General features: G+C 48.8%; 1 protein-coding gene across 1 annotated transcript in view; it reads right to left on the bottom strand.

Annotated features, from left to right (window-relative positions):
- The window catches only part of LOC115189968 (adiponectin receptor protein 2), a 79,405-nt gene extending 66,880 nt beyond the window's left edge, over window positions 1-12,525 (bottom strand). Inside the window, exon 1 of the mRNA XM_029748495.1 lies at window positions 12,403-12,525. The gene's annotated coding sequence lies outside the window, so the exon portion shown is untranslated. The remainder of the gene's footprint in view (window positions 1-12,402) is intronic.
- Between the last annotated feature and the right edge of the window lie 418 nt (window positions 12,526-12,943).

Raw genomic sequence — 12,943 nt, 5'->3', positions numbered from 1 at the left:
AGCAGGTGAGTGATGGCTGGAAGGAGATGCAGATGACTGACTGCAGCTCCACACCAGATTTGTGCATGAAAGTCAAGAGGACATTATTGAACCGGCCCATACAAGAGGCTGTTGCTTAAAAAAAAGAAAAAGAGAGAACTGACTTTCTAAACATTATATAACAAGCGCCAGCAGGTTCTTTAGATCGGTAGGGATGAAAAATGTGGTACCATCATATGATGTTTTGGTAGGCTGATATTACTGTGGTACCGGTATACCGTGCTACACGACAATGGGCTCTGGTCAAAAGTAGTGCACTACTTTACCAAAGGGGTCTGGTCAAAAGTAGTGCACTAGATAGGGATTAGGGTGCCATTCGGAACCCAGAAATAGACTCCATAATAAGAAAAGAAAGACTTCAAGGAGTTGATGGAGTGGATTGTCATTGTTCAGCCAGCGACAGGCTTTACTGTTTCTGTATCAGAGGAATAGACAAATCAATTACACTGCCTGATGGAGAGAGAAATAGAGGAGGGCTGAAAGAGGGAAGAAGAAATGTCATTGAGAATTGATTTCTCTCTCTTTTGTCAGCGACAAAGTGCAAGGAGCTTTTGAGAGGAGAACTGATGGTGAATGGAGGAGTTGAGGCTCAGGAGGGGGGGGGTCACTGTGTTGAAGAGGGGATGTGTGAGTGAACAATAGGTTGAGATCATGGAGTTTAGCCTAGCAGTTGGTGTGACGCTGTGACCGTTCTGGATACATTAAAGCCTGGTTTATGATGGTGTGAAAGCACTGGCAGGACACACTGCATGTAAACTTGTAGAACCTGCAGTGAGCTGAGAGAGTGAGCGTCATATATCCTCTAGCCTGGAACACAACACGCTACCTAGCTAGTAGCTCCCTCCCTCTAGCCTGGAACACAACACGCTACCTAGCTAGTAGCTACCTCCCTCTAGCCTGGAACACAACACGCTACCTAGCTAGTAGCTCCCTCCCTCTAGCCTGGAACACAACACGCTACCTAGCTAGTAGCTACCACCCTCTAAAGAGAGAGAGGAGTGACATTTGAAAGTGACAAAGCAGGCAGCACAGGTTGTACGAGTCACACTAGTTATACACAACAAATACACAAACCCTCTGGGTCACAATTTACTGTGCCTGTCAATCACTGTAGGGACCATCCAACAAAAATGAGACTGAGCTACAACAGTTCAGTTACAGAACACTGTAGAGACCATCCAACCAAAATGAGACTGAGCTACAATAGTTCAGTTACAGAACACTGTAGGGACCATCCAACCAAAATGAGACTGAGCTACAATAGTTCAGTTACAGAACACTGACAGATGAACATCGATAATCTGGGTCCAATGTCACTTCTGTTTTCAGAGCCCTCTCTCACTCACACACACACACACACACACACACACACACACACACACACACACACGAGACTGGTTTTGAAAGTTGACCGTTTTGCTAGTTGTCTTTGGGGAACCAGTAGAACCAGTTAGACAAGCACGTAAAGACAGAACAGGTGTGTCTTGATGCTGGACTCATTTGCATTAGGCCTAGGATGGTGTGGGAACTTGGCTTTCTACAGGAAAGGTGAAATACCTGGTATGTCACAGCAGGTACATTGAACATATTATCTGGCTTGAACTTGTGTTACACACTAGGGATGTGACAAATTAAACATTTTGCTTAACGCTTAAAAACAGACATTCTTTTCTCGGTTTTAAATTAAATTCTACGTCAATATACAATGCAGAACAATGGTCCTATTACATATGTATGACCACTAGGGCCAAACTCATTACATTCTACGTCAATTTACAATGCAGAACAATGGCTTCAGAAGCCTCATTCCTTTACAGACCAGTAAAATGCCCGTTCATCTCTCCAGAGAAGGTTAGAGCGATTAGAGTGATGGGCCAGTAACCGAAAGGTTGCTTGGTCAAATCCCTGAGCTGACAAGGTAAAAATCTGTCGTTCTGCCCCTGAACAAGGCAGTTAACCCACTGTTCCCCGGTAGACCGTCATTGTAAATAACAATTTGTTCTTAACTGACTTGCCTCGTTAAATAAAGGGTGAATAAAAAAATTAAATGTAAACATCAGTAGCCTACCCTAACAGACAGGCATGCCACCGCCGAGACGCTTTCTAGGGGCCACATTCCATTATATCTGAAAGGGTCATGAATAAAGGCTACTGGTAGCCTGTTGTCATTTCATATGGGGCAAAAACGAGAAGTAGGCTCCCACGTGCTCGCAAGACAGGCCCGACCATACCTCTGTATCCAGGCGACGTCGGTGTCATCCATTAATAGGCTAGGATATTCTACATGCAACAGACCAAAGACTGAACACACTTTCATCATTAGCAAAGAGACAGAGCAAGCAGGCAGGCCAGCAGCAGGGAGAGAGAGCCAGGGCAAGCAGGCAGGCCAGCAGCAGGGAGAGAGAGACAGAGCAAGCAGGCAGGTCAGCAGCAGGGAGAGAGAGACAGAGCAGGCAGGCAGGCCAGCAGCAGGGAGAGAGAGACAGGGCAGGCAGGCAGGCCAGCAGCAGGGAGAGAGAGACAGGGCAAGCAGGCAGGCCAGCAGCAGGGAGAGAGAGCCAGGGCAAGCAGGCAGGCCAGCAGCAGGGAGAGAGAGCCAGGGCAAGCAGGCAGGCCAGCAGCAGGGAGAGAGAGCCAGGGCAAGCAGGCAGGCCAGCAGCAGGGAGAGAGAGCCAGGGCAAGCAGGCAGGCCAGCAGCAGGGAGAGAGAGACAGAGCAAGCAGGCAGGTCAGCAGCAGGGAGAGAGAGAGACAGCGCAAGCAGGCAGGCCAGCAGCAGGGAGAGAGAGACAGAGCAAGCAGGCAGGCCAGCAGCAGGGAGAGAGAGACAGAGCAAGCAGGCAGGCCAGCAGCAGGGAGATAGAGACAGAGCAAGCAGGCAGGCCAGCAGCAGGGAGATAGAGACAGAGCAAGCAGGCAGGCCAGCAGCAGGGAGATAGAGACAGAGCAAGCAGGCAGGCCAGCAGCAGGGAGAGAGAGACAGAGCAAGCAGGCAGGCCAGCAGCAGGGAGATAGAGAGTGTGTAATGCTTACTGTTCATTTGTATTGTTTATTTCACTTTTGTTTATTATGTACTTCACTTGCTTTGGCAATGTTAACATTCTTTCCATGCCAATAAAGCCCCTTAATTGAATTGAGAGCAGGCAGGCAGGCAGGCAGGCAGGCAGGCAGGCAGGCAGGCAGGCAGGCAGGCGAGAGAGACAGAGAGAGACAGAGAGAGACAGAGAGAGACAGAGCAGGCAGGCCAGCAAGAGGGAGGGAGAGACAGAGCAGGTAGGCCAGCAGGAGGGAGAGAGACAGAGCAGGCAGGCCAGCAAGACGGAGGGAGAGACAGAGCAGGCAGGCCAGCAGGAGAGAGAGAGACAGAGCAGGCAGGCCAGCAGGAGGGAGGGAGAGAGAGAGCAGGTAGGCCAGCAGGAGGGAGAGAGAGAGCAGGCAGGCCAGCAGGAGGGAGAGAGACAGAGCAGGCAGGCCAGCAGGAGAGAGAGAGACAGAGCAGGCAGGCCAGCAGGAGGGAGAGAGAGAGAGAGCAGGCAGGCCAGCAGGAGAGAGAGAGAGGAGGGGAAGACAGAAGCGTGCTCATATGTTTTGGTAATCTGCATCTCGCAATGTCTTGTCTTGGATGCTTTACAAATTCACAAAAGTGGCCTAAAGTTCACCTCTTCCTCTCTGGTTTTATTTTCATTAAGGCCATAGTTGGTCAACGTGGCCACCAGCCCAGGGCGTGTCCAGCCTTCTCTGTGCCTGCCTGTAACTTCCCTCTGTAACTGGGTATATAATACATACCAGCCAACACAGTGATCCATTCAGCACCGAGACTCACAACAAGAAACTAGTCTAACCAAAACACAGCAGAGTAGGAACGGGGCTGGTCTAACCAAAACACAGCAGAGTAGGAACGGGGCTGGTCTAACCAAAACACAGCAGAGTAGGAACGGGGCTGGTCTAACCAAAACACAGCAGAGTAAGAACGGGGCTGGTCTAACCAAAACACAGCAGAGTAGGAACGGGGCTGGTCTAACCAAAACACAGCAGAGTAGGAACGGGGCTGGTCTAACCAAAACACAGCAGAGTAGGAACGGGGCTGGTCTAACCAAAACACAGCAGAGTAGGAACGGGGCTGGTCTAACCAAAACACAGCAGAGTAAGAACGGGGCTGGTCTAACCAAAACACAGCAGAGTAAGAACGGGGCTGGTCTAACCAAAACACAGCAGAGTAAGAACGGGGCTGGTCTAACCAAAACACAGCAGAGTAAGAACGGGGCTGGTCTAACCAAAACACAGCAGAGTAAGAACGGGGCTGGTCTAACCAAAACACAGCAGAGTAAGAACGGGGCTGGTCTAACCAAAACACAGCAGAGTAAGAACGGGGCTGGTCTAACCAAAACACAGCAGAGTAAGAACGGGGCTGGTCTAACCAAAACACAGCAGAGTAGGAACGGGGCTGGTCTAACCAAAACACTGCTAATGGAGCCGTCTCTGGGTGTGTTCCACATCTGACCAACTCTGAGTAATGTGTGTGTGTGTGTGTGTGTGTCAAGTTCCACAACACTGGGTGCTTTGTCTCTGGCTTTCAATCATAAGGCCTGGCAGGAGTGGAATGGCCGGCGCTGGATCACATGGGTACCGAGAGAGAGGGGTCACAAGCGGAGAGAACAAGCTGTGACATTAACTTGTCCTTCACACCACAAGCCAGAGCACAACTGGCAGTTTGGCAATTGCTCCATTGGTTTGGACCCGAGACATAGGCTAGGCTCTGCTTGCTCAACACTGCCTGTTTAACCAAGCACCAACAGAGTCTACCTGAAAGCCCCAATCCAACTAAATGGGCAGGAGAGGAACTGTCATAATGAAAAAGCCACATAGAAGACCTGCCACGTGGCCAGGGAACTGAATCACCCTACAACTACCACAGCCAGCCTACCTCTCCCAAATGGCACCCTATTCCCAGAGGGCTCTGGTCTCAACAAGTGCACTATATAGGGAATAAGGCTCTGGTCTCAACAAGTGCACTATATAGGGAATAAGGCTCTGGTCTCAACAAGTGCACTACATAGGGAATAAGGCTCTGGTCTCAACAAGTGCACTACATAGGGAATAAGGCTCTGGTCTAAAGTAGTGCACTACATAGGGAATAAGGCTCTGGTCTAAAGTCGTGCACTACATAGGGAATAAGGCTCTGGTCTAAAGTCGTGCACTACATAGGGAATAAGGCTCTGGTCTAAAGTAGCGCACTACATAGGGAATAAGGCTCTGGTCTAAAGTAGCGCACTACATAGGGAATAAGGCTCTGGTCTAAAGTAGCGCACTACATTGGGAACAGGGGTCTGGTCCAAAGTAGTGCACTATATAGGGAATAGGGCTCTGTTCTAAAGTAGTGCACTGTATAGGGAATAGGGCTCTGGTCTAAAGTAGTGCATTATATAGGGAATAGGGCTCTGGTCTAAAGTAGTGCACTATATAGGGAATAGGGCTCTGGTCTAAAGTAGTGCATTATATAGAGAATAGGGTGCCATTTGGGACATGACCATAACTCTGGTCTTTGCCGTCTACGTGGCGTTGATAGGAGTCTACAGACAGTAGTATCTCGCTAATGACTCACTGCCAATGAGTGATCCTCAGTACAAACACACAGGCCAGACTCAGTACATCTCACACTCCAGACAGAGTTGGTCTAGCTGCATTCCTGTTCAAATGTCTGTTGAGCCGCATCTCTAGTCTGCATTCCCTATAGACTAGAAATTACTGGCCACTTTAATAATGGAACACTAGTCACTTTAATAATGTTTACATATTTTAACTCATCTCATGTATATACTGTATTCTATTCTACTGTATTCTAGTCAATGCCACTCAGACATTGCTCATCCTAATATTTATATATTCTTAATTCCATTATTTCACTTTAGATGTGTGTGTATTGTTGTGAATTGTTAGATATTACTGCACTGTTGGAGCTAGGAACACAAGCATTTCGCTACACTCGCAATAACACCTGCTAAACATGTGTATACAATGTGATTTGGCAGTCTATACACTACCTAGAGATCTGGTCAAAACTAGTGCACTAGGAGAATGGGGTGTCATGTGTCCTGTCACTATCAGGTATAGGCTGAACAGTTAATGGTAGTTGTAGAGCCATTCAGTTCCCTGTCCATGTGTCAGGTCTTCTATGTGCATTAAATAGGGAATAGGGGAGCCACGTGGACAGACCACAGCATCTCTGGAGTCCACTGCTGTCTGTTTGCTATAGCTTCTGCTGGCCATGTGTGACTGACCCATTTAACCAGAAAGCTTACAAAACACTCACACCTCTGACGCGGCTCACACACACATACACACACCTGACGCAGCTCACACACACACACACACACACACACCTCTGACGCGGCTCACACACACACACCTCTGACGCGGCTCACACACACACACACACACACACCTGACGCGGCTCACACACACACCTGACGCGGCTCACACACACACACACACACACACCTGACGCGGCTCACACACACACACACACCTGACGCGGCTCACACACACCTGACGCGGCTCACACACACACACACACACACACCTGACGCGGCTCACACACACACCTGACGCGGCTCACACACACACACACACACACACACCCTGACGCGGCTCACACACACACACACACACCTGACGCGGCTCACACACACACACACACCTGACGCGGCTCACACACACACACACACACCTGACGCGGCTCACACACACACACACACACACCTGAGCGGCTCACACACACACACACACACACACCTGACGCGGGCTCCACAACACACACACACCAACCGACGCGGCTCACACCACACACACGCGGCTCACACACACACCACACACCCACCTGACGCGGCTCACAACACACACACACACCACCCTGACGCGGCTCCACACAACCCACACAACACCTGACGCGGCTACCACACACACACACACACACACACACCTGACGCGGCTCACCACACAACACACACACACACACACACCCTGCCGAGGCTCACACCACCACACACACACACACACACCTGACGCTGCTCACACACACACACACAATATCACACACCTGACGCGGCTCACACCCACCCACACACACCACCTGACGCGCTCACACACACACACACCACACTTACGCGGCTCACACACTGACGCGGCTACACACACACACCTGACGCGGCTCACACACCCACACACACACACCTGACGCGGCTCACACACACACACACACACACACCTGACGCGGCTCACACACACACACACACCTGACGCGGCTCACACACACACACACACACACCTGACGCGGCTCACACACACACACACACACCTGACGCGGCTCACACACACACACACACACCTGACGCGGCTCACACACACACACACACACACCTGACGCGGCTCACACACACACACACACACACACCTGACGCGGCTCACACACACACACACACACACCTGACGCGGCTCACACACACACACACACACACACACACCTGACGCGGCTCACACACACACACACACACCTGACGCGGCTCACACACACACACACACACACACACACCTGACGCGGCTCACACACACACACACACACACACACACCTGACGCGGCTCACACACACACACACCACACCACACCTGACGCGGCTCACACAACACACACACACACCACACACCCGACGCGGCTCCACACACACACACACACACACACACACCCTGACGCGGCTCACACACACACACACACACACACACCTGACGCGGCTCACACACACACACACACACACACACCTGACGCGGCTCACACACACACACACACACACACCTGACGCGGCTCACACACACACACACACACACACCTGACGCGGCTCACACACACACACACACACACCTGACGCGGCTCACACACACACCTGACGCGGCTCACACACACACACACACACACACACACCTGACGCGGCTCACACACACACACACACACCTGACGCGGCTCACACACACACACACACACCTGACGCGGCTCACACACACACACACACACCTGACGCGGCTCACACACACACACACACACCTGACTGACGCGGCTCACACACACACACACACACCTGACTGACGCGGCTCACACACACACACACACACCTGACTGACGCGGCTCACACACACACACACACACCTGACTGACGCGGCTCACACACACACCTGACTGACGCGGCTCACACACACCTGACTGACGCGGCTCACACACACCTGACTGACGCGGCTCACACACACCTGACTGACGCGGCTCACACACACCTGACTGACGCAGCTCACACACACCTGACTGACGCAGCTCACACACACCTGACTGACGCAGCTCACACACACACGACTGACGCAGCTCACACACACACACGACTGACGCAGCTCACACACACACACCTGACGCAGCTCACACACACACACCTGACGCAGCTCACACACACACACCTGACGCAGCTCACACACACACACCTGACGCAGCTCACACACACACACACCTGACGCAGCTCACACACACACACACTGACGCAGCTCACACACACACACACCTGACACGGCTCACACACACACACCTGACGCGGCTCACACACACACCTGACGCGGCTCACACACACACACCTGACGCGGCTCACACACACACACACCTGACGCGGGTCACACACACACCTGACGCGGCTCACACACACCTGACTGACGCGGCTCACACACACCTGACTGACGCGGCTCACACACACCTGACTGACGCGGCTCACACACACCTGACTGACGCGGCTCACACACACCTGACTGACGCGGCTCACACACACCTGACTGACGCGGCTCACACAATCCCCAGGCTGGAAGACAACAGCCTGGCGTTCTTACTAACTGCATAACTCATTAGCTTCATAAACATCTGAGTTAGAACAGGACCATCTAAATGGGTAAATAAAGGTTTAGTTGAGTGATTCTGATTTAACACCATGGTGGGGGCAGGTTTAGGAACCTGGGTGATGACTCATCTCTGTCTCCCCTTACTAACCACCAAGCAGAGGAGCTCCGCAGCACCGTGACCGGGGACTTGGTGATGGAGAAATACTACCATGCATATTAAAAACGGCTCCGTTTCCGTTTTGTCAGTTTATTATCTCCTCTACATCAATAAGACGTCACTAAGCAGCTGTGTGTGTTACTCGTCCTCTCTCCTCTCAGCAAAGACAAGCTTTTATCAGTTCCAACACAGGCTACAGCCCACGCCAGAGATGATTTACTGGAGCTAACGTTTGGAAGGATGATGGATGCTGGTGTTAGTTAGGCTACAGCTTTACACTGAACACCCTGTACACTGACTACAGTCTTACTTCAAGTCTCTTGGGAATAAAATGAGATGTAGCTAGTTACTGTGTGGACTAATTCAAGTTACCCCAACCAACAATGAAATATTAGATCTTGTTTAGATGGTGGACTACAGCGCACTACTGACAGCTCATCAGCAGAGCTTGGATCCATTTCAAAATAAATTAAAGATCCTCTGAGGTTCCTAGCTAATGAGGTTAAGTATATGCCTAGCTGGTTGACATGGCAACGACTGACCTGTCAACCACAAAACTAACCCCGCCCCCTGTCAAGCAAATAACGAGCTCTGTACCATAATCCAAAAACAGGGTGGTTACCAGGACAGTACCTGACCTTACACAGACCGACTGTTCCTGCTAATGCTATTCTGACATGGAAAGTCACAAGCCTTTAAACCAGTGGATTCAAAGTCGAGGTCGCTCCCCCCAAAAATTAACATATAGGGTGAATTCTACTGTAAATCTCATTTTAACTTAATAATTCCACTTCTTAAATGTGTCATATTTTTTATTAAAACTGAATAATGTTCTGTAAACGAGTTCATGACAACAAATCCAATATATGTCATTTAAAACTATGTTTAGTAAGCACAACTTTTATTTTGAAACCATCAGACCAGGGGTTCTTTCTTTTATGCCTTCTGCATCTCAGTACAAGAGGTGTCACTGCAGTCCCTGGTTTGAATCCAGGCTGCATCACATCCGGCCGTGATTGGGAGTCCAATAGGGCGGCGCACAATTGGCCCAGCATCTTCCAGGTTTGGCCGGGGTAGGCCGTCATTGTAAATAACAATTTGTTCTTAACTAACGTGCCTAGTTAAATAAAGGTTAAATACATTTTTAAAAAGCACAATGACGAAGTCTGTGGGGGACTATCGCATTCAAAAGGCGTCCATCGCGCTCTCCCAGAATTTTGCGTTCAGCCAATCGGGTTGCAGCAATCTGTTTTTCACACCTCACCTAAGGCATTTTTTAAATGTAAATGTTAAATTTAACCTTTATTTAACTAGGCACGTTAGTTAAGAACAAATTCTTATTTACAATGACGGCCTACCCCGGCCAAACCCTAACCCGGACGACGCTGGGCCAATTGTGTTGTTTAGCAACAAAACTGATGCCTGCGCAACTATGGGTCAAAACAGACCGGTTGGCTTAGACTGTTGACAACATGCATGCTATATTTAGTGTCCAATGTTTAATGAAAACAAACAAATTGGCACAATGAGCACTTGTTGTCTCATATACATGGTTACAGTTGTTGGTTATCTAGCTAGCGAATTTTAGCCATATTAGAATTGACATGAAATGAGTCAAAACAAGACATGGTATCAAAAACAAGATGAAACTAGCTCCTTCCTATTGCCAACATAGCTGTTTATTGTCATTGTTGTCAGCTATCTGGCCATCCAGATCACTACAACCCACGGACTTCTGCCTCATTAAAGCTCGTCGTTTTCGTGACATTCTCAGCTAACCCATCTATGGGTATTTATAGATCCTAGTGGACCATCTATGGGTATTTATAGATCCTAGTGGACCATCTATGGGTATTTATAGATCCTAGTGGACCACGTGTACAAATGTACCAACACCACAACAAAAACATTGCATATTCCAAAAACATCTATACCTAGCTAGAAATCAAAATGACTATGATAAGAGATTATTCTGTTTACATCAACATATTCGGTGTCTTCACAGTTAAAAACATTAGCTACTTAAGCAATAAGGCCTGAGGAGGTGTGGTATATGGCCAATATACCACGGCTAAGGGCTGTTCTCCGCACGACACACCGCGGAGTGCCTGGATACAGCCCTTAGCCGTGGTATTTTTACCATATTTTAGGGTGGCAGGTAGCCTAGTGGTTAGAGCGTTGGGCCAGTAACCAAAAGGTTGCTGGATCAAATCCCTGAGCTGACAAGGTAACAATCTGTCTTACCAGGGAACCACTGTTCCCCAGTAGGCCATCATTGTAAATAAGAATTTATTCTTAACTGACTTACCTAGTTAAATAAAGGTAAAATAAAAAAATATTAAAAACCCAGAGGTGCCTTATTGCTATTATAAACTGGTTACCAACATAATTAGGAGTAAAAATAAATGTTGTCATACCCGTGGTATATGGTCTGATATACCACAGCTGTCAGTCTTATTCCATCACCACCTTATCAATGCTACTGAGGCAAACAAAGGAGTGCTATGTGAGACCGTTCAAAACACATTCACTTGAGGATAGTTAGCAACCTAGTCATAACATGTTGAAAATGTCTATTTCAATTGCTGCTTGTTAAGAAATGAAGCTATAATTTGAGGTTGGCTAAGAAGCTAAAATAAAGCAGTAAGGTTAGCTACTAGAAAGTAGCAGAAACATTTGACCACTGGCTTAGCCTGATCCAGCCAGCTCGCTAGTACACCACTGGTGTAGCGCTGCGAGACAAAGAAATCCAAACTACAGATCTCTGGCATTTTAAAACCATCATATCAAAATGTAAATCCATCTTTACACATTCAGAATTGGCGGACAAAAAAAAAACAGACGAGGTTTCTAATTTACAACAATGTTATCGACCACAGCGCCAACAAAATCTGAGATATGATGTACAGATAGTGTTTAATAACTACCCTTCAATGCACTGACATTTCTGAACGAAGCGTCGCCTTTGAAGGAACCAGGGCAACGCTTTGTTGACAGATGTTGTTCCACTAGCAGCTTACCGACGTTACAGTAGTTAGCTACATACCTTTTGAAAAACAACCACACGTTGTCTTTTTCAACAACTGGCTCAATCTAGCCCAGGCAAGAGCTCAACGGCTAGTAGCTACCGCTAGCAGCTTACCGACGGATGCTCAAGCTAGCTATGCAGTGCGTCACTGGATGCAGAGGAAACCTGGATAGCTAGGACTGTTATTCCAAAAATACGTTACTGTAAATCTAGCTAAACAACTGAAATACCCGATAAAATGAAATGACAACCACTAAATGTACCTTGTCGTAAAGTGCGGAGACGCTGTCCTTTTGGCCCTAGGTTGTTCCCAAAGAGTAGCCACGACTCGGTCTATTTCTTCCACGGCTCTCTACGCGATTCTGAATTTCTGAAGGCTGACTTGACTTTACTCGCTGATGTCGTAGCGTTCTGTGTGACGCCCTCGCGTGAGCGCCCCTAAACCAATCAGAATGCTCTAACGGGAACAGGTGGCCAACAGTTGAGGAGCCGGAAGTGTATGCTAACAGGTTTGACGGGAACTGTAGTTCTCGGATTTTGTGTAACAGCCTATGTCAACAACCACAAAACATGATCCCAGGAAAATACCTTGACATTACATAGGACTTATGACATGTATGTTCTATTGTATTTCAACATTCACAGTGCCTGACGTCACAGTCCTTTGTATCCCCTTACTTTATTTGTTTAATTTAACCTTCATTCAACTGGGCAAGTCAGTTAAGTACAAATATTAACAATGACAGCCTGCCCTGGCCAAACCCTAACAACACTGGGCCAGTTGTGTGCCGCCCTATGGGACTC

This window comes from Salmo trutta, unplaced genomic scaffold, assembly GCF_901001165.1.
Source record: "Salmo trutta unplaced genomic scaffold, fSalTru1.1, whole genome shotgun sequence".
In the NCBI taxonomy this organism is placed as follows: domain Eukaryota; kingdom Metazoa; phylum Chordata; class Actinopteri; order Salmoniformes; family Salmonidae; genus Salmo; species Salmo trutta.
Note: the sequence above shows the minus strand (reverse complement) of the source record. Positions and strands in the feature narration are given on the sequence as shown.